This window comes from Dryobates pubescens, chromosome 6 (genome assembly GCF_014839835.1).
Source record: "Dryobates pubescens isolate bDryPub1 chromosome 6, bDryPub1.pri, whole genome shotgun sequence".
Classification (NCBI taxonomy): domain Eukaryota; kingdom Metazoa; phylum Chordata; class Aves; order Piciformes; family Picidae; genus Dryobates; species Dryobates pubescens.
In genome coordinates this window covers 6,652,711-6,675,669 of record NC_071617.1, presented here as the reverse complement: position 1 = coordinate 6,675,669, position 22,959 = coordinate 6,652,711, and positions in this window count along the sequence as shown.

The window sequence follows — 22,959 nt, the reverse complement described above, 5'->3', positions numbered from 1 at the left end:
TTCATTCCTCCTTCTGGCTGCTGGCATGTCTGCTTTGCTGGAGGGACCCTTATCAGCTACCTTTGATACATGCATGCTGACTGTCTAACAAGGCTTTTGAGCTAACAGTTCTCTCTAACATTTGCTTTTCTCCTTTCTTCTAATTAAACAGAGGAAAAGGAGAAGCGAGGCAGTGTCCCCCTGGAAAGGGGGATACCGTCCCCCACAGTAAACTCCTGGCCAAGCTGTCAGCTCGTGGCTTGGACAGCAGCACTCTGTGCTGGGTTAGGAACTGGCTGGAGGGCTGAGCCCAGAGAGTGGTGGTGAATGGTGCCACATCCAGCTGGCAGCCAGGCACTAGTGGTATCCCCCAGGATCAGTGCTGGCCCCCATCCTGTTCAATATCTTTATTGATAATCTGGAAGAGGGGATTGAATCCATCATCAGTAAATTTACAGATGATACCAAGCTGGGGGCAGGTGTTGATCTGTTAGAGGGTAGAAGGGCTCTGCAGAGGGACCTTTCCAGGCTGGACAGATGGGCAGAGTCCAAGGGCATGAGATTTAACACATCTAAGTGCAGGGTTCTACACATTGGCCACAACAACCCCATGCAGTGCTACAGGCTGGGGTCAGAGTGGCTGGAGAGTGGCCAGACAGAAAGGGACATGGGGGTACTGGTTGACAGCAGCTGAACATGAGTCAGCAGTGTGCCTAGGTGGCCAAGAAGGCCAATGGCATCCTGGCCTGCATCAGGAAAAGTGTGGCCAGCAGGAGCAGGGAGGTGATTCTGCCCCTGTCCTTAGCACTGGTTAGGCCACACCTTGAGTCCTGTGTCCAGTTCTGGGCCCCTCAGTTTAGGAAAGATGTTGACTTGCTGGAAGGCATCCAGAGAAGGGCAACAAAGCTGGGGAGGGGTTTGGAGCACAAAGCCCTATGAGGAGAGGCTGAGGGAGCTGGGATTGCTTAGCCTGGAGAAGAGGAGGCTCAGGGCAGACCTTACTGCTCTCTACAACTACCTGAAAGGAGGTTGTAGACAGGTGGGGGTTGCTTTCTTTTCCCTGGCAACCGACACCAGAACAAGAGGACCCAGTCTCAAGCTGCACCAGGGGAGGTTTAGGCTGGATGTTAGGAAAAAGTTCTTCATAGAAAGAGTGATTGGCCATTGGAATGTGCTGCCCAGGGAGGTGGTAGAGTCACCATCACTGGAGGTGTTTAGGAAGAGACTGGATGGTGTGCTTGGTGCCATGGTGTAGTTGATTAGATGGTGTTGGATGATAGGTTGGACTCGATGACTTCAAAGGTCTTTTCCAACCTGGTCTATTCTATTCTATTCTATTCTATTCTATTTTTTCCATGCTGTTTTTTTCCCCTGGCTGTAAATACCTCTACAATATTGTCAATACTGTATATTTGTACATGTCCATTGCATTCCATTGTAGAGTGTAGTTATTGCTTGTATAATACAGCTTCCATCTGCCTCCCCAAATGACTTTAGCCGAGTTTTTGTTCATGTGGGTGGGTTAAACCATCACAAATGCCTAACTGATACTCTTGTGAATACTGCCACTTTTGTGAGAGCTAGGCTGAGCTTTTCCAAAAGTGAAAAAAACCCAAAACAGCTTCTTAGAGCTGTGGAGTCCCCCTGACTTGATTCAAGACTTACCCTGGTTGTCTGGGATTGCAGAGTATATACCCTGTGTGAAATCAGACTGGTTTGGACGTGAAGGGACATTTCAAGTTCATCCAGTCCCACTTCCCTGCAGTCAGCAGGGACATACCAAACTAGAGCAGGTTGCTCAGAGCCCCAGACAACCTCACCTGCAATGGGTCCAGAGATGGGTAGGTTAGCACCATTGTGGGCAACCTGGGTAGGGTCTCACCACCCTCAGGGTCAAACATTTCTCCCTTCTATCCAGTCCAAATCTCCCTCTTTTAGTTGAAACCTTCAGCCCCTGTCCTGTCACAATGGGCTCAGCTCAAAAGCCCATCCCCAGCTTTCTAGCTGGCCTCTTAAAGCACTGAAAAGCCACCAGAAGTTTTCCCTGGAGCCTTCTCTACTCCAGACTGAACACCTCCAACTCTCTCAGCCTGGCCTCACAGCAGAAGGCTTACAGTCCTTTATCATTGCTGTGGCCTCCTCTGGTGTTACTCCAGCAGTTCCCTGTCTCTTCAGTGCTGAGGACTCCAGAGCTGGCCCCAGTACTGCAGGTGGGGTCTCAGCAGAGCACAGCAGAGGAGCAGAATCCCCACCTGCTGCCCACACTGCTGGGGATCAGCCCAGGACAGGTTGAGTCTGGGCTGGCAGCACTTGGTGCCAGCTCATTTGCAGCTTTTCACCCACCAGCACCCCCAAGCCTTTCTGCTCAGGGCTTATTTGTTAAGACTTTTTTTGAGGAGTCAGACATAAGCCAGAGACTTCACGGACCAGCACCCTGATACCAGTTCATGCCCAGGAGATCAAGTCCTGCAAACTGACTTCTCATGTCAGTCTTAAGCAGAGACATTAGCTCTTTCAGTAGGAAAAGAAAGAAGTTTCTCCAGCTACTAGTGTATAATAAGATAGGGGTCTTGCTATAAACAAAGGTAAATAGATTTAGAAGTAATGGAAGACATTGATTTAGAAGTAATGGAAGATTTAGAAGTAATGGAAGCTGGGCTCTTCTGGGTGATGCCCTATGACAGCACAAGGGGCAATGGGTGGAAGTTGAAGCATAGGAAGTTCCATGGAAACAGGAATAAGAATCATTTCACTGTGAGGGTGACAGAACACTGGAACAGGCTGCCCAGGGGGGGTCATGGAGTCTCCCTCTCTAGAGATACTCAAAACCTGCCTGGATGCATTCCTATGTGATCTGGTCTAGGTGATCCTCCTCTGGCAGGGGGGTTTGACTGGATGATCTCTCCAGGCCCCTTCCAGCCCCTAACATTCTGTTATTCTGTGAAGAGTTTCCAAAGATGCTGTGTAGAGGAGGTATTGCAAACAAGACATACGTGTTTTTACCTGGCCAGTAAGCCTTGAACCTTATGAAATGACTTACCCTAATGATGTGCTTTCCAGAGGCACTGAGGGCATGCCAGCCTTTTTTTCTTTTTGGCAGGGGGGCAGGGAGGGCTGTGTTGCTGTGCAGCAGTGCTGTGGTGGGCTGGGAGGCAAGTTCTTCACTGAGAGAGTCATTCGTCATTGCAATGTGCTGCCCAGGGAGGTGGTGGAGTCACCATCCCTGGAGGTGTTCAAGAGGGGATTGGACGTGGCACTAGGTGCCAGGGTTTAGTCATGAGGTCTGTGGTGACAGGTTGGACTTGATGATCTTTGAGGTCTCTTCTAACCTTGGTGATACTGTGATACAAGGCTTCTTAGTTGGGAGGCAGCATCCTGCTGCTTGAGACAGATCACATTAGTCTGAGAAGCAGCATCCTACTCTCAGGACAAATGTCAGAGTCTCTTCCTGGATCAGTGTTGTTACAGGGATGTGTTGGCATGCACAAAACCACTGCAAGCATCTCTTTGCCAATGCTTGCATGTTCTTAGGTGCTTTGGCAACTCTCCCCACGCCCCTGACATTTGCCTTTCCCACTAACCACCGCTGTCTGCTGCTTGTGGTACTAACGGTGATGGCTTAGGTCTGCGCTTGGCTCACCGTGGAGGACTTGAAGGTTGGGAACAGTTCATATTTCCACATGGCTTAAGTTACTTGGGTGAAGGCTGTAGGCTCAGTAGCTCCTTCTGAGAGTGAAAGCTTTTCAAATGTCACGCTGAGAAGTGGAGATTTCCTTTCCAGGGGAGGAAATCCAAGATGGTGGTATCTAAATGTGGTGAATGGAACAAATAAAGGCCAAATCCCCCCCCCCCCCCCCCCCCCAAAAAAAAAAACTGATTTGAAGACATGGTAGGAGAAATTTAATCAAAATAGCAACCTCACAGTCTGTATTGTAATAACCCTCAGATCCTGGAACCACTTCAGTCTGTGTTTTATAATGTACCCAGGACATGCCCTTATTGCTCTGTAACACCTGCCATATTGCAAGCTATTTCTGACTTCTCATACACTTTTTGGCAGCTGTGGGGTTTGCTTTAAAAGTTACTGCATGTGCAAGTTCAGCAGCTTTTCTGCAGGAGTTACTACCATGTGTGAAGGGGTTATGAAGGCATGCTCTTGGGGGTGGGCCAGACTCTTCTCCCAGAATGGTGTAAATCTGGGATTTACAACAAGTCTCTTTTGAGAGTTGTAGTACTTACCTTAGTAAAAGAGTTGACATCTTCACCACCAAAAGACCAGTGGAATCAGAAACATAAGGCTTGTTATTTTCTCAGTATCAGTCTGGTCCAGCACTCACACAAGTGAAAGGGAGCAGGTCAAGGGAGGTGATTCTCCCCCTCTATTCTGCTCTGGTGAGACCCCACCTGGAATACTGTGTCCAGTTCTGGAGCCCCTGTTACAGGAAGGATCTGGACATGCTGGAATGTGTCCAGAGAAGGACCACAAGGCTGATCAGCAGGCTGGAGCTCCTCTCCTATGAGGACAGACTGAGGGAGTTGGAGCTGTTCAGTCTGGAGAAGACAAGCACCTAAGAAGGCTCTGAGCAGACCTAATCATGGCTTTTCAGTGTCTTAAGAGGATGTACAAGAAAGCTGGGGTGGGACTTTTTAGGGTGTCAGGTAGTGATAGGACTAGTGGGAATGGAGCCTAAACCTCCCCTGGCACAACTCGAGACTGTGTCCTCTTCTTCTGGTGCTGGTTGCCTGGGGAAAGAGAGCAACCCCCACCAACATCCGCCTGTCCACAACCTCCTTTCAGGTAGTTGTAGACAGCAATAAGGTCTCCCCAGAGCCTCCTCCTCCCCAGGCTAAGCAGCCCCAGCTCCCTCAGCCTCTCCTCACAGGGCTGTGCTCCAAACCCCTCCCCAGCTTTGTTGCCCTTCTCAGGACACGTTCCAGCAAGTCAACCTCTTTCCTAAACTGAAGGGCCCAGAACTGGACACAGGACTCAAGGTGTGGCCTAAGCAGCGCTGAGTACAGGGGGATTGTCTTTACTGAACTCAGGGGAAATCAACAACATCAAACTGCAATTCTTAATGGACTGAACTTAGAATGAACTCCATTTTGTTTTAATTGTTTTTGGTCAGGTTTTGTGTTGTTTGTTTTATATTTGCTTGACTGCTCTGAATATAAGACAGTGATACTATCAGTGTCTGGAGCCAGTTGTAATTGGCAATTGTTATCTCCCTTAAAAGTCTCTGCATAGGCCTAGCACTATCCTTGTCCTAGAGAGTCAATGAAAAACTACCTCTCACTCAAATGGGAGCAGAATCGTGCCGATAAATAGTCCTCAAATCCCACTGAAGGTGGGTGGAGACCATACCATTCCCTAGTACACTTTAATGCAAACATATGTTGGACCTTCAATTAATAATGATCACTGGAGCCCCAGAGAAGGGTGGACAATTGCAACAACGACAAAAACAATGGTTTCTTAGACTTTTTACTTGTGTTCAGAGGTTTAATATACTGCTGGCAGCAAAGAGGCAAAAGGGAGCCATTAGTTTATACAGTTGTGAGTTTTCTCCTTATTTTCATCTTTTGTCTCAGTTATAGAATCATGGAATCAACCAGCTTGGAAAAGACCTCAGAGATCAGCAAGTCCAGCCTATTACCTAATACCTAACACCTCGTGACAACTAAACCATGGCTCCAAGTGCCACATCCAATCCTTTTTTTGAGCTCCTCCAGGGACAGGGACTCCACCACCTCCCTGGGCAGCACATTCCAATGGCCAATTATTCTTTCAGTCCTTAGTGCATCCTCAGTTTCCAAGCATGCAGTACCATAGAATCAGAGAATTGTTTTGGTTGAAAAAGACCTCTAAGATAATTAAGTCCATCTGGCAACCTAACACCACCATGGCCAATGTCACGAAGTGCCATGTCCACACATTTCTTGAACACCTCTAGGGACACTGATGGGTAAATATTTCCCAAGGACTGTTGGAGACACCTACCTTGTAAGCTTTCCAAAGTCTTCTAGTCTCCTAGAGGAATGTTTTAGCAGAAATCATGGGAAAGCTGCCCCATTTCCTATAAATGAATGAAGGTTCATTACAGCAGAGAAGGAGGAACTTGAATACTGCTCATTCTTTAATACATTGTCTTGGATATCCTTCCACCTGGAAATGCAAGGATTTGAACTTCATTTTTGCTTGTCCCAGTCCAGCTAGTAGCTATTGTGTTGGTCTTCTTGAGTTGTGCTCTTGTTGAGGACAAGATTCCAGGGATTTGGTGACATTCTACTGCAGAATACAATACTTCTGTTTCCCACTGTCTTGAAAAAAGCCTTATGAGGTGAGAAAAGTATCTCCTGCTCAGTTCTGACAAACTCAACTCCAACATCAGCCAGAGCTTAGAATCATAGAATCAATAAGGTTGGAAAAGACCTCAAAGATCATCAAGTCCAACCTGTCACCAGAGACCTCATGACTACTAAACCATGGTACCAAGTGTCACGTCCAGTCCCCTCTTGAACACCTCAAGGGATGGTGACTCCACCACCTCCCTGGGCAGCACATTCCAATGGCTAACAACTCTCTCTGTGAAGAACTTTCTGCTCACTTCAAGCCTAAACCTCCCCTGCTGCAGATTGAGACTGTGTCCTCTTGTTCTGGTGCTGGTTGCCTGGGAGAAGAGACCAAACCCTACCTGGCTACAACCTCCCTTCAGGTAGTTGTAGACAGCAATAAGGTCTCCCCTGAACCTCCTCCTCTCCAGGCTAAACAACCCCAGCTCCATCAGCCTCTCCTCATAGGGCTTGTGCTTGAGGCCTCTTCCCAGCCTTGTTGCCCTTCTCTGGACATGTTCAAAAGTCTCAATGTCCTTCTTAAATGGAGGGGCCCAGAACTGGACACAGGACTCAAAGTGTGGCCTAACCAGTGCTGAGTACAGGAGCACAATGACTTCCCTGTTCCTGCTGGCTGCACTATTCTTGATGCAGGCCAGGATGCCATTGGCCTTCTTGGTCACCTGGGCACACTGCTTATTCCTCTGAGGTTAGAATAGAATAGAATAAACCAGGTTGGAAGAGACCTTCAAGATCATCGTGTCCAACCTATCAACCAATCCAACCCACCTAATCAACTAACCCATGGCACCAAGCACCCCATCAAGTCTCCTCCTGAACACCTCCAATGATGGCAACTCCACCACCTCCCCAGGCAGCCCATTCCAATGGCCAATCTCTCTTTCTATGAAGAACTTCTTCCTAACATCCAGCCTAAACCTCCCCTGGTGCAGCCTGAGCCTGTGTCCTCTTGTTCTGGTGCTGGCTGCCTGGGAGAAGAGACCATAAGCCTGCCATTGACTGCCCTGGGAGAAGGTGACTTCTTAGTAATTTACTCAGTAGGAAAATTAAGTTCTTTATTTTTTTTTTTTTCTTCTAATTTTCCAGGACTTGGGGGAAGGGAAGGGTTAGGATTGGGGTTAGGCTGTTTCAGGCTGATGTGCCCTCCTAAAAAGAGATTCTGCAAACACATTGAAAAATGCCACTGGATTGAATGGGATACAAAGGTTAGATCATAGAATCATAGAATTGTCAGGGCTGGAAGGGACCTCAAGGATGATCCAGTTCAAACCCCCTTGCCATGGGCAGGGACACCTCACACTAGATCAGCTTGCTCAGAGCCACATCCAGATTGGCCTTAAAAATGCTCCAGGGATGTGGCTTCTATCACCTCCCTGGGCAAACTGTTCCATTGTCTCACCAGGAAAAAGGCTCCTGCTCATTGAGGCTAAATGAGGCTGTGCAGCCCTTTCCTCTTTCCTAAGCATGGCCTGTAGAACTGTAGCCTTAGTGCAGGTCTCCATCCTTTACCCTTTCTTGGTTGATCTTTTTTGCAGGCTCCTCTGTAACCTTCACATGCATGGGTTTGAAATCTCTGAACAGTACTAAAATGGGAAAAAGTAAATAAATAGGACAATATGAACCCATTCCCTAGGTATCTCATCTGGCATGTCTGCTGACCACCTTTCCATTAAATTCCATGGATTTTTTTGAATTTAAAAGGAAGGATAAAGATTAAAGACCATGCTTCCAGGCAGGTTATTTAATTTAGTTATTTAAATTGACAGCTGCAGAGTTTGTATGGACAAAGTGAGCAACGGGAATGAACTTGAGAGGAAGACCTTTTGTGCAGCTCTTTTGATAAGCTGTCAGGTTTAAAGTGCCCTGGGATTTCTTGCAGCATGACAACACACCGAGACCTCAAGAGGGGTGCCCATTGTCTGAAAAAGTTACAAGAAGGAAGAGGAGATAAAAGCTTTTTCTCCCTAAGAACTTCTGCAGAATGCAGTTTGTACTGATGCTGGTTTCTTACTCCTCTGTGGATTAAGAAATTAAGCACCACATCAATACCACATAGCGAATGAATCTCTGCAAAGGGCAGCTCCCCCCCACCCCGTGGATTTTTCTCTTGCCATGAGAAGTGTTTGATCTGAGTGTGCTGTCATAGAAGGTAAGAACTACTTCATCATCTTTAAAGATTTTGATTCACTGTCTAAAACTGATAGGGTACACATTTCTCAGCCTTAATGTCAGATGGTATGTTTTTGTTTGGGTTTTTTTCCCCTTCATTAAAGGGTTTGCTTTTTGGTAGAGCACACCTAACTGAGAAGCAAATTTGTAGTGACTGCTCTTTGAACAGGCACTGTAATTCGTGGTGCTGTGCTGGCAGGCAAAAGGCAAACAAAGGCAGAAGAGTCACTCCTGAAAGCCTTCCTTGTGCTAACAATGTTTGCCAGGGCCAGACACTGCCACATCAATACCAGATGCAGGATTTGTTACCAGATGCCGGGGTTGTTTAGCCTGGAGACAGGAGGCTCAGGGGAGACCTTACTGCTGTCTACAACTACCTGAAGGGAGGTTGTAGCCAGGTGAGGGTTGGTCTCTTCTCCCAGGAAACTAGCACCAGAACAAGAGGACACAGTCTCAAGCTGTGCAGGGAGAAGTTTAGGCTGGGTGTTAGAAAGAAGTTCTTTACAGAAAGAGAGATTGGCCATTGGAATGGGCTGCCCAGGGAGGTGTTTGTGTCAGCGTCCCTGGAGGTATACAGAATTAACCAGGTTGTAAAAGACATTTGAGATCATCGAGTCCAATCTGTAACCCCACACCATCTTATCAACTAAACCATGGCACCAAGTGCCTCATCCAGTCTCTTCCTAAACACCTCCAGTGATGGTGACTCCACCACCTCCCCGGGCAGCCCATTCCAATGGCCAATCACTCTTTCTGTGTTTAAGAAAAGCCTGGATGAGGCTCTTAGTGCCATGGTCTGGTTGGTTAGATAGGGTTGGGTGATCAGTTGGACTTGATGATCTTGGAGGTCTTTTCCAACCTGGTTGATTCTGTGACTCTGTGATTTTGGAAACAGTTAATAATCCTTGTGCCTCATCCAGTGGACCCCTCTGCATGGCCTTCAGAAAGAGCTGAGAGGCTCTGCTGGCTGTCTGCAGAGCTGCCTGCAGGACGATGGGCAGTGGTGTCTCCTGCATTGAGGTACAGCATGTGACTTATTGCCCTCAGAAAGGTGATTCTCTGAAGATTATATCAGCAGTAGTCTGAGGTGCCTAGATTCTTCGTGGGTTTGTCATAAGATAGAACAGACTAGACTAGACTAGACTAGACTAGACTAGAATAGAGTAGACCAGGTTGGAAAAAACCTGAGATCATCGAGCCCAACCTATCACCCAACACTAATCAACTAAGCCATGGCACCAAGCACCCCATCCAGTCTCTTCCTAAACACCTCCAGTGATGGTGACTCCACCACCTCCCCGGGCAGCACATTCCAATGGCCAATCATTCTTTCTATGATTAACTTCTTCCTAACATCCAGCCAAAACCTCCTCTGGTGCAGCTTGAGACTGTTTCCTCTTGTTCTGGTGCTGGTTGCCTGGGAGAAGAGACCAACCCCCACCTGGCTACAACCTCCCTTCAGGTAGTTGTAGATAGCAATAAGGTCTCCCCTGAGCCTCCGCTTCTCCAGGCTAAGCAGCCCCAGAAAACCTAAAACCTTAAATACTTCCCTTTGTATTCCTGGCCCTTCTTTGGGAATAGGTCCCCTGTACCCTGAGGCTTCTTCAGCGTTGGTGGTGCCACAAAAGGGACTGCTGAGGAGGCCAAGGAGATGCCTCCAGGTGTGCACACAGCATCCCATCAACCTCAGCAGAAGGCATCTTCTACAAAGCATCCAACAGGGAAGGCAAATTGCTTGGCAGGCTTGTTAAAAAGATGGAGGCCTACTTGAGAGTAGAATGAGGCAGGAATTTGTTTTGGTTTTATAGTGGGAATGGAATTTTCCCCTTCTTTGCCAATTCCAGGGGAAGGCAGAGGTAGCTGAAGCTCACAACTCCTTCTTGCAGGATAGTTTTGTATGGCTACATCAGCCAGGTGAACAGCACATGCATATAAAACATGCAGCAGTGCTGGTGAGCTGCCTATAAATCAGATAATTAAAGATACAGCTGACTATAATGTCTCGAAGGAGGCTCAGCATTGGGCAGCAACTTCTATTTACAATTTAACAGTTGCAAGTATTCTACTGCATAAACCTTGCAATGGCTTGATTATAAAAGGTGTTTTGGAAGGTCCCTGTGCCTTCCCCACAGAGTGCTAAACCTGGTGAAAAATGGGTAGCATCAATAAACACCAAAGCTTGTACCAATAAATGTGTTCCCTTCATTACTCAAAGAGCCCAGAGCTATTGAGGTATAAAAGGCCTCATTCTCCCCTGCAAGGGAATAACACGTGTAGGGCAGAGGAAGATCATTGAATTTCAGCATGCAGTTTCCTGCTCATTGCTCCATGGGAGGGGGATGCATAAGGATTTAGGTCTTGTTTTCTCCATGGGGCTGCCTTCTTAATTTCCAGATGCTAGGAGACCCAGAATCACAGATTATACCTGATTGAAAGAGTTCTCAAAGCCCATCCAGACCAACCCTTGACCTGAAGGGTCAACACTAAACCATGTCCCTAAGTGCCAGGTCCACGTACTGCCTGAACACATCCAAGGATGGTGACTCCACTTCTGCCCTGGGCAGAGCATTCCAATGTTTGAGAACCCTTTCAGTGAACAAACATTTCCTAATATCCCCTGGTACAACTTGTAACCACTTCCTCTAGTCTTGTTGCTTGACACCAAGGGGAAACAGCTGCCCACTCCCCTCTCCAGCCTCCCTTAATGTAGTTGTAGAGAAGGTAGAGAAGGTAGAGAAGTCTCCCCTCAGCCTCCTCTTCTCCAGACTGAATAACCCCAGCTCCCTCAGATGCTCCTTGTAGGTCATGTGCTCCAGGCCCTTCTCCAGGCTCATTGCCCTCCTCTGGATATACTCCAGCACCTCAATGTCCTGCCTATAGTGAGGGCCTCAGAACACAATACTTGAGGTGTGGGCTCACTAGCACTGAGCACAGGGAGATGATCACCTCCCTGTCCTTGCTGGCCACCATGTTTCTAATACAAGCCAGGATGCCATGGGCTGTTTTGGCCACCTGGGCCCACTGCTGACTCATGTGCAGCCAGCCCCAGGTCCCTCTCCAAATTGCAGATTTCCAACCAGACATCCCCAAGCCTGTAGCTTACCATGGGGTTGTTTCAACCCAGGTGCAGGACCTGGCACTTGTCCTTTTGAACTTCAACCCAGGGAGTCAGTGAATTGTCCTACAGATTGATTTTGCAGTTGTCATCAGCTACCCTCACAAGTGGTTTTTTTTATCAAAAGTAAGTTGTAAAAGTAAGTTGTATCAAAAGTAAGTTGTATGTTCCTGTCCTTTGCATGAGGCATGGGAGCTATGTGTCCATGTGGTGTCCCAGGTACCCTGACACTGCCACATATTTGACCATAAATTGCAGCCTGTGAGTTCTTGCAGTGATAGGATGACAGAATCATAAAATTGTTTTGATTGGATAAGATCTCTAAGGTCATAGAGGAATAGAATAGAATAGAATAGAATAGACCAGGTTGGAAGAGACCTTCAAGATCATAGAGTCCAACCTATCATCCAACACCACCTAATCAACTAAACCATGAAACCAAGCACCCTATCAAGTCTCCTCCTGAACACCTCCAGTGATGGTGGTTCCACCACCTCCTCAGGCAGCCCATTCAACCAGGTTGGAAAAGACCTCAGAGATCACCAAGTCCAGCCTATTAGCTAATACCTAACACTCCATGACAACTAAACCATGGCTTCAAGTGCCACATCCAATCCTTTTTCAACACTTCCAGGGACAGGGACTCTACCACCTCCCTGGGCAGCACATTCCAATGGCCAATTACTATTTCTGGGAAGAACTTTCTCCTCACCTCTAGCCTAAACTTCCCCCTGCACAGCTTGGGACTGCGTCCTCTTGTTCTGTGCTGTTTTTCTGGGGGAAGAGACAACCCCCACCTGGCTGCAACCTCCTTTCAGGTAGTTGTAGAGAGCAACAAGGTCTCCCCCCGAGCCTCCTCTTCTCCAAGCTAAACAATCCCAGCTCCCTCAGCCTCTCCTCACAGAGCTTGTGCTTCATTTCTTCTTGACTGCACTTTCCCTTTCTCACCTGACTTTCTCAACCATAAATCCCAAGCAGATTGCCATGGCAGAAGTGTCCCCAGCTACGACGTGCAAGTTCTCTGACAAAGCCGAGCAGGAGCCTCCCCAAACGGGACAGTTGTTGCAGATGCATTGCCCCTGTGTGGCAAAGGAGAGAATAGACAACGTATGGGAGATGCTAAGCGCGGCTCCAAGGCTATAGCAACGAGCACGGGATAAGAACCCTTGTAAAACAAAATAGACCTTTTTGCCCTAATCTGTTTTAAAGTGCCGTAAAATTGCAGTTATCCCAGGCACATTTCCTTCGCCCTTGTTTTCATTATGTCGCTCTTGAAGGTTTAAGTCGTTGTAGCTGAGCACAGACCCCAGGCACTTCCTCAGAGAATCAGAAAGATGCTTACCCTGAAAATTCACTTGAGCTGCTGAATTTCACCGATCAGCTTTTCCTTTTCCATACCAGTGGTTGCTTCCCCTGTGCTGTGGTGGCAGCCTATGGCTGCCAGCCATAGCTAACGTTTGACCCCTAAAGTATGCCAGGAGTTGTTCTGCAGACCCACCTGCTGCCTGTGCTGCCTGAGCCCCCACCCAGGCCAAGAGGCTGCTTGGTCTAAGGCATGCCATGGTGACTGCTCTAGGCAAGAAAGACTCTCTCCCATGAACACTTCAGCATTCCTGTGTTACCTTCAGGGATACCTGCAAGCTGGAGCATAGGAAGTTCCATGTAAACACAAGGAAAAACTTTTTCACTGTGAAGGTGATAGAGCCCTGGAACAGGCTGCCCAGGGAGGTTGTGGAGTCTCCTTCGCTGGAGACATTCAAGACCTGCCTGGATGTGTTCCTGTGTGATATGGTGTAAGTGATTCTGCTCTGGCAGGGTGGTTGGCCTGGATGATCCCTTCAAACCCCTAACATTCTGTGATTCTGTCATTCTGTGATTCTATCATTCTATCATTCTATCATTCTGTGATTCTAGCAGTCTGTGGGATTCTGTCCTTCTGTCATTCTGTGATGGTGTCATTCTTTGAATGGTGCTTTTGTTGCTAAATATCTGACCAAATTTGAAGCACTTACTATTCTGGATCCTTAACCCACTCTGGTAGTGAAAGCACAAGTCAGTAGTGGGGATATTTACTTGTTACTTGCCCATTGCTGTAGACAGCTGTACACAGTTACAAGAGCTTTGATCTTTTGTTTTCCCCCTCTTGGAGAAGTCCTCATTACCAAAACATCACCTCTGACCTTCTCTCATATTTTGAGCGTGTGTTTTGCTAACTCATTTTTCATAGGGGACACGTGGTGTCTGCCGCTCGCTACAAAGGAGACAAAGTTTGCACTTCTGATGTGAAGAGCAGCAGTCAGAAGTCTGTCTCCCTGCTGACAGCTCATGCAAAAAAAAAAAAAAATTAAAAAAGTGTGGGGAGTGGTGAATTAAATCCATGCATACAGACTCAGACTTTCTTTGGGCTCACTGCTGGGATGAGCCTATTGCACTACGAGAACTCGTCTAGGGACGGTGGAGCACCTCCTTATCCCAGCCTGCGCATGCATTTCATGCAAAGATGATAAACTTCAAACAGTTGCCCAAGGAATTTCTTTTCACAGCTGCTCTTTACTTCCCAGGCTGAGGAAGAAGCCATCCAGCCCTTCTCTGCCAGTAATGCTGGAAGGTCTGTGCTTCTTGGCTGTTTGCTGAAACACTACGCAGCAGTGAAAATTCACTACATTTGCTAGGTACCGCAGAAAGAAGTTAAGGGGAAGATAAAGAACAGCCTAAAAAAATAAAATGAGTCCTCTGCCTGTACTCTTCTTGATTTCTGACAGCCATGTTATTTTCAGGGGCAACAGGAGGGAAAAGAATTTCGGCCTTTGAATGGATGACTGATACACCACCACCCCCCACACACCTCCCTCCCTTGTTTAACGAGTCTTATGTTTTTGGGTTGGTGTGTGTGTGCTGGTGCATGCATGTGCAGAAGGGTGTCTACCTAATTGGCCTCAAGAGGAGATTAAACTAAATAAAATCACAGTCCACAGGGGGGCCCTAAATATGGCTTTTTAATTTGAAAATTTTTGTGGGTTCCAGTGTAATTCAAGCTTTTCAAGCTTTATTAGCACAGACTCGTTTGGGCAGCTTGCAAAGCTCTCCCATCTCGGCGAGTTTGATATGCCTGCCCCCCCCCCCCCCCCCCCCCCCCCCCCCCCCCCAGGCTCCAGCAGAAGACAGAGCACTGCCTTCAGCTGTGAACACACTCAGTGACATAACAAAAGCCCTACTGTAAATAAAACACATGTTAGGAACAGTGACAGGAGGCAGCAGAAACCAGCAATGAGCGAGCATCTAGGCAGCGACGGCGCCTGGAAGAGGCAACCAAAGGGAGGTTGTGACAGTCAGCAAGCATCTCCCTGTTCTGCCTGGGACAGAGGCACTGGGAGCAGATAGGAGCAAATACCAAGCAATTTTATAGGTTCCCTTGTAATAAAAGTCAAAATATGCAGCTTGGTGTAACTAATTGCTGTGGAAAGAGAATGAACCAATACTGCTCGTTGCTGTGAAACTGTTAATGGAGAACTTATGGAGAGAAAGTCCAAGTTCCCTCATCCAAATTGGAATGTGAAAGAAATCTGTTGGAAGGTGATGACAGAAATGAAGTAAAACAGTTGTTTCCTGATCCATGTGCCAGATGTGTCACATACTGTGATAAATAAGATCTGCATCTTACACTCCAGAAATTGGGGAATATTACAAGCGTTTATTATCGTGAGGTACAAAAAAAATGTACTTGAAATGCTTTGTTTCTCCTGGCACCAAGCAGTGAGAAGTTATTGCACAATGCCTGGAGCTGCTAATTCTTTTGTTTAGGTTCAATCCAGCACAGCCTATTAAAAGCTTAAATTCAATTTTATTGTTAAGGTATTTATTAACTGATTATGAAAAGACATTAAAGGGCTCATAATTAAACTACTAAATTGTTCCTTACCTTGACCAATGCCCCATTTTCCAAGGCTGACTTCCACAGTATAAAATATCAGGGGTTTTAATTTAGAGAAGAATGCTGCTCACTGGCTAACCCCAGCTTTTGCTTCAGCTCTTGAGTCAATCCCAGGCTGCCTTGCTGCTATTCAGAAACCCAGAACGTGGTGGCAGAAAGCCCAATGCATTGGTGGCATTTCTTGAGAAGGCTGCTCTGCAGGTTTGTGGCATGTTGTCACACATTTGCAGAAATAGCTGTGTGTTGATGTTGGATAACCCACTCTTACTACTCAGGGAAAAAAAAAAGCTTCATTGCCTTTTGGCCCATATGCTCTTGAAGATGTGTATTGTGAACAGCTTGCTGGCCCTGCTGAGACTGCAGACACATGCTTCCAGGCAAAGCAGATTCCCAGGGTAAGATGCACTTCCCAAAGATCTGCTATATAAATATTCCCCCAAATTCAAAGTCTGGGGAGACAATGGCAGTTGAGTGACTGGGTCACAGGATCACAGGATGTTAGGGGTCAGAAGGGACCTCCAAAGATCATTGAATCCAACCCCCCTAGAGCAGGACCATAGAATCTAGCACAGGTTGCACAGGAATGCATCCAAATGGGTCTTGAAAGTCTCCAGAGAAAGACTCCACAACCTCTCTGGGCACCCTTTTCCAGTGCTTTGCAACCCTCACAGGGAAAAAGTTCCTCCTCATGTTGAGGTGGAACCTCCTGTGCTGTACTTTATATCCATTACCCCTTGTTCTACCACAGGGTGCAACAGAGAAGAGGCTGCCCCCTCCCTCTCAAAACCCAGCCCTCAGATATTTATAAACATGTATTAAATCCCTTCTCAGTCTTCTCTTCTCCAGACTCCTGCAACATCAGGTCAGCATAGGACCTCAAAGAGTCTAGTGACCCTCTAGACAGTGCATTGTGCTCTCATCCAGATGACTGTTGTTTGGGTGGGGAGGGATGGGTGTGAGAGGCAGCCACGGGGCTTTGGGGTCTTTTTTCCCTTTGTTTTCCCTTCAGATATTGTTCTGTTCATCAGAAGGGTCATGTATCCAGCATCTGCAGCAAGGTTAACAGGGAGACTGAGCTTATCTGCAGGGCTCTAATATTCAATGGCTTTTCACACTGACTTCATCAGGAGTTCTTTACTGTCAGAATGGGTGGAAAGCTACTAATAGTAGAGATGAAAGCTTGAGAGCCCTGATAAGCATGATTTGGGTGAACCTCTGCAGTCCCAGGGGCCTGATGGTGAACAGTAATTTTCTGAACATGTGAGTTGTCCTCAAAAAAGAAAAACCATGTCATGGTTGCTATGCCCATGGTAATCCAGAGAGGGCTTGAGAGCAGTGCTGTAGAAAAGTACTTGGGGATGCTGGTGGATGAGAAGCTCAGTATGAGCCCCCGGTGTACACTTGCAGCAGATAAAGCCAATCACATCCTGGGCTGCATCAAGAGAAGCGTAGCCAGCAGGTCGAGGGAGGTGACTCTCCCCCTCTACACCACTCTGGTAAGACCCTACCTGGAGTACTGCATCCAGTTCTGGAGATCATATTACAAAAAGGAGACCCTATTACAAAAAGGGTATAGAAGTGTTGGAGAGTGTCCAGAGGAGGGCCATGAGGATGATCAGAGGGCTGAAGCTCCTCTCCTGTGGAGACAGACTGAGAGAGTTGGGGTTGTCCAGTCTGGTGGAAATTATCCCTGCCTGTAGCAGAGGGGTTGGAACTGGATGATCCTTGAGGTCCCTTCCAACCCTGACAATTCCGTGAGTCCCACATCCACCCCTGTGCCTCACTGGGCACCTATTGCAGCCACCAGCACTGCCCAAACTGTATAGCCACTGAGCCATGTTCCACTCTGTGTCTCTGGGGAGATATCCACCCTGGGCAAAGCCGACACTCCTCCAACAGTGAAGATGTAGCCTAAGGAACAAAGTTGTCTCCAAGAATTGCAAAACTGATGCGGAGGCCCCTTCCTCTGAAATCTCAGTAAAGCCTGGTGGGATACTGCTGAAGACTGTAGACTATGTCATGTCTTCAGGGTGGGACAGACTGAGCTACACAGCAAAGGTTAAAAACCATCTTAAGGGGACCTGTGTAGGGAAACTGGGCAGCAGGAGAGAATGTGATTTAGAAAATGTTCCCATCTGGGATTCACCTATGGGCCTTACTTGTGCCAAGACAGCATACTGGCACCTCCCCAAAGCAACATTTTTGCAAATCTCAGCTTTCTAAATGCATTTCAAGCCAGCTTCTCTGAAATAATTCTGGAAAATATGAGTGGGAAGTAGGGTGGGCTTCATCTACATGCAGTGAGGCATTACTCCTTCCATCATCAAAGAACAGGCAGAGGCACTTGAAGGGTGAACTTCACCTCAGACTACATCAGGTCCTTAAGGTGAGGTGAAATGAATCCCAACCAGACTGTCCCCACAGCACAGTGCAGTGCCATGTGGACACCCACTCCAACTCTGAGCAAGGATGCAGTGTGTATAAACAATGGCCTAATGCCCCAGCTTAGCTGGACCTTCCCTTCAATTGCTGGGCACAGCTGCACAGTAATGGAACCCACCTCTCAGATTCATAGAATTGTCAAAGTTGGAAGGGACCTCAAGGATCTTCTAGTTCCAATGCTCCTGCCATGGGCAGGGACAACTCACACTGGATCAGATTGCTCAGAGCCACATCCACCCTGGCATTAAAAACCTCCAGGGATGAGGTTTCTACCACTTCCCTGGGCAATCTGTTCCAGTGTCTCACCGCCCTCACTGTGAAGAACTTCTTCCTAACATCTAATCCAGCTTGGATCCATTCTCCAAGTCCTATCATTACCTGACACCCTAAAAAGTCCCTCACCAGTTTTCTTGTAGGCCCCCTTAAGACACTGGAAGGACACAATAAGGTCTCCTCAGAGCCTTCTCTTCTCCAGACTGAACAACCCCAACTCCTTCAGTCTGTCCTCATAGGAGAGGAGCTCCAGCCCTCTGATCACCCTTGTGGCCCTTCTCTGGACATGTTCCAGCACATCCAGATCCTTCTTGTAATAGGGGCTCCAGAACTGGACACAGTACTCCAGGTGGGGTCTCACCAAAGTGGTGGAGAGTCTCACCTCCTTCAACCTACTGGCCAGACTTTTGATGCAGCCCAGGGTACAGTTGGCTTTCTGGGCTGCAAGTGTACACTGGCAGCTCATATTGAGCTTCTCATCTACCAGCACCCCCAAGTCCTGCCAGGCCAACGAGGATCTGGGGCAGCTTTCCCTCATAAGCCCTCCAGAATACCAGCAGTTAATATTTCACAGTTTGTTCTTTGCAACTCCAGCACCGAACAGAGTTTGGAAGACCCCTCGGTGAGAGGAGGTCAGCATGCGGCGCATGTCTGCAGTGCCAACCTGGCCCTGCCATCAGCCCAGCTGTAGCCATGTGCACTGGCAGCTCCACACCACAGGTGTTACTGAGTGACAGATAGTGATGGAGGCAGAAAAACGTCAAAGTGTTAGAAAAGTCAATATTATTAAGACCTTGCTCCCCTTGCTTCCCTGTCCTGCATAGTTTTCTTGAGCATGACCAATTACATTCTGGTTTTTATGACCAGTCACAAATGCAGTTTTTATTAGCTGGTTTGCTCAATGATTCAAGTGTATAGGCTTTACTTCAGTCTCATTTCATCTGGAGGAAAGCACACAAGGATTTTTGCTGGCTTAAATTAGTGGAACTGCCCCCTTGGCTGAATGACAGGGCCCTCGCCTTGCAGAGCAGAGCTCCAGCCCTGTCTCTGACTTTTGCCTGTAAATTAGTTTGTGAAGTGGTGTTTATTGCTACATTGGGAGGTTAAGACAGCCTAATTGTATGTTTGTACAGGAGAAAACATCACGCCAGAGCCTTAAGCAATTATTCTTTCCATGTCCTTTCACTGTTTAATCTTGACAGTGTTCAGAGTGGAAAGGAGACAATTTGTCTTCACCCTACAGCCAATTACCAGTAAAAGTGCAGAATGGGTAATCCACTGAAGGGCCATTGTCCATTCATCAAGATAAGATCCTGAAATAGCCTGCATCCAGAACCCCTTGTTGGGAATTGTTCTAAGCCCATGGCCTGATCACAGCCAAGGATAGTTCTGTGATTTACAACCCAGCATGTGGTTCCAAGATGTGACAGTGCTCAGTACCTCTCCTCCCATTTTCCTCTCCAGTGGCCTTCTTCTTATGGAGGAGTTATTCTCCATAGGACAACCTTTTTAACAGGCCATTACTCACTGAAATTGATTGTGTTTTCTAAACAACTGAAGTGAATCAGGGGGGACTGCCTTTCTTTCCCAAGGATGGCATGCCTGATAGAAACCTGGTGAATACCTGGTGAGGCCACAGCTTGAGTATTGTGTCCAGTTTTGGGCACCTAAACACAAGAGAGATGTGGAGATGCTGCAGCCAGTGCAGAAGAGGGCAACCAAGCTGGGGAAGGGCCTGGAGAATAAAACTGATGAAGAATGACCGAAGGAGCTGGGGATGGTTAGTTTGGAATAGAGGAGGCTGAGGGAAGACCTCATTGCTGTCTACAACTACCTGAAAGGACATTGTAGAGAGGCTGGTGCTGGTCTCTTCTCACAGTGATAGAACAAGCTATGAAAGGGTAGGTTTAGCCTGGGCATGAGGAAGCATTTTTTCATGGCAAGAGCAATCAGGCATTAGAATGTGCTGCCAGGGATGTGTTTGAGTCCCCAAGCCTGGATGTGTTTAAAGGTGATTTGGATGTGGTGCTTGGGGGTATGGTTTAGGGGTGAACTTTGCAGAGCAGGGTTCTGGTTTGGACTTGGTGATCCTGAGGGTCTTTTCCAACCTGAATGTTTCTGTGATTCTGAGAATAGTGTCTTTGAGTTGGCTAAAAGGTACAGCACAGCAAAGATACTCCTTTGGTATGACAGCCACTGTGTGAGAAGACATCTCTCTTTCAGCCCATATCTCATTTATGGAAGTGGCAAATCCCTTAAAAACATCCAAGTCTTGTGCCCCATATTTGCATGCATAAAGTCTGTGCAGACCACAGTCAGAGCCAGGGTAAGTGACTGACAACAGCGCAGCTCTGGTCCCTGTACACAAGATCTGTGTTTGGTTCTGGATGGCTTGGATTCAGGTTCCTTGAAACTCTCTGCAGGCAGATTCTCTCAGTGCTTTTCTTGCCCACAAAATGCTTCTCTTATAAGCAATATGTAAAAACCAGCAGGATCTGGCTTCCTTGGGGCAATCTCAACAAGGTCTCAACTGGGTTTTTTACTGCATGCTTAAATATATGCAGCAAGAACAAGCTCATTCTCAAATTTTGCTCTCAGCTGCCAGGGCAGAAGTTTTCTGGGCTCCTCCCCAAAAGTGATCAAGTTCTGTGTGTTTTAAGATGTTAAATTCAGCCCCTGAGCGTTGGTACAGGCAATTGCATTGCACTAAGAATGGGCATGGCTCTTAGTTTCTGTAATTGATACAGGAGGACACCTATCCAGAAATGATCATTAAATCCTTCCTGTGCTTCTTCATCGCCTCAGTCTTTTTGGTGGAGTTTGAAGCTTTCCCTCAAAGCTGCTGAATTTTGATGCAGGAAAGGCTTTATTTGCTGGATGAACTAAAGGAAGGCACCAAGAACCTTTTAACTAAATACTCATTACTGAGAGGATCCCCCAAAAAAACCCCACCACTGGCTACACTCTTCCCTTCCAAGCCAACAGACCATTTTGAAGTCTTCATCATCTCTCTATCAATATACACATATACAAGATATTCTTATACTTCCAACAAAGGATAAGATAGAAGAGGAATCATAGAATCATAGAATCAATAAGGTTGGAAAAGACCTCAAAGATCATCAAGTCCAACCTGTCACCCAAGACCTCATGACTACTAAACCATGGCACCAAGTGCCACATCCAATCCCTTCTTGAACACCTCCAGGGATGGTGACTCCACCACCTCCCTGGGCAACACATTCCAATGGCCAATGTCTCTTTCTGTGAAGAACTTTCTCCTCACCTCAAGCCTAAACTTCCCCTGGTGCAGTTTGAAACCATGTCCTCTTGTTCTGGTGCTGGTTGCCTGGGAGAAGAGACCAACCCCCACCTGTCTACAACCTCCCTTCAGGTAGCTGTAGACAGCAATAAGGTCTCCCCTGAGCCTCATCTCCCAGCTCCCTCAGCCTCTCCTTGTAGGGCTTATGCTCAAGGACTAGTGGTTCAGATGATGGGAACAGGACTGGATGTGGGACTGGATGTGAAACTGCTCTGGAAAACATGTTAAAGCAATTCCAAAGCTTCCATTTTGACCTTTTTTTGGGGGGGGAGAAGGAAAGAAAGAAGATGTGTGATCTGGTATAGGTGCTCTGGCAGGGGGGTTGGACTGGATGATCTCTCAAGGTCTCTTCCAGCCCCTAACCTTCTGTGATTATGTGAAGAAAAAAAAATAAAAGTACTTTATGTAAAACTCCTCAGATCTTTAGCCTCCCAGAGAAATTGTCTTTTGCCAAGTAACACAGTCACTCACTTACATTCCACACCTCTCTGCCAGAGGGTACGTCCCAGGCTTGACGTGCTAGTAAAACAGGGAGTGTAAATCTGGGTAGGGTGCTCACGTCAGGCTTAGGGATGTGAGAGGACAGGAGACAGGCTTGTAAAGCTTTACTGTCTTAAAGCACACCTAGGAAGGTGGCTGTGGATGCTGCAGTGTGTATGGGAAGCTCTGCTTCCCAGGTACCCCAGAGACAGGAGGAATGATGTCACGATGACGTCCTGGCCGTCCTGAGCTGCTTTAATGTTAATCGCAGCAGTGCCTGCCACAGGGAAGCGTTTCTGGGAGAAAAGGTGTCAAAAACATTACACTTCCTACCCGGAGCCAGAGTGGGGAGTTTCAAGGGCTGACGCCATGCCCCCTGGGGCCTGAACCACTTCTCTTCTAGGTGTCTGACTGTCAAGCGCGCTGCGGCGCGTGGTTTTCCTCTCCTCTCTCCGCTTTATTGAGGGTGGCATTGGTTACAGCTGCTGAAAAAATAGCCGAGCAGGTTAGGATGGGAAAGGAGAGGAGAAGTTCTTGCTCCCACAAACACAAAACTCAGATGGTTTCCTTTGCAAGGGTGAAGATCATTAGTGGGGGGGTTATTTTGGGGTTGTTTTGTTTCTCCCTTGGCTGTTTTGGAGGAGGGAAGGCGTCGTTGGTGTGCAAGAGCAAGCAGAACGGGCAGGCAGGGATTTTTTGGAGGGCTGACTGCAGCTCTGGCACTGATTCCTGGTGAAACTTAGCTGAAAATTTCAAATTGGAGTCTCTGAAAGGTCGATAATAATAAGTAAGAGAGCTGGCTGGGGAACAAGAATTCTGCTTTGTGAAAAATGTTGCGGTTTCAAAATTTGTTTTCATTCCAGCGAGGAAAGAATATGAGATCTTTCTTCCCTATTT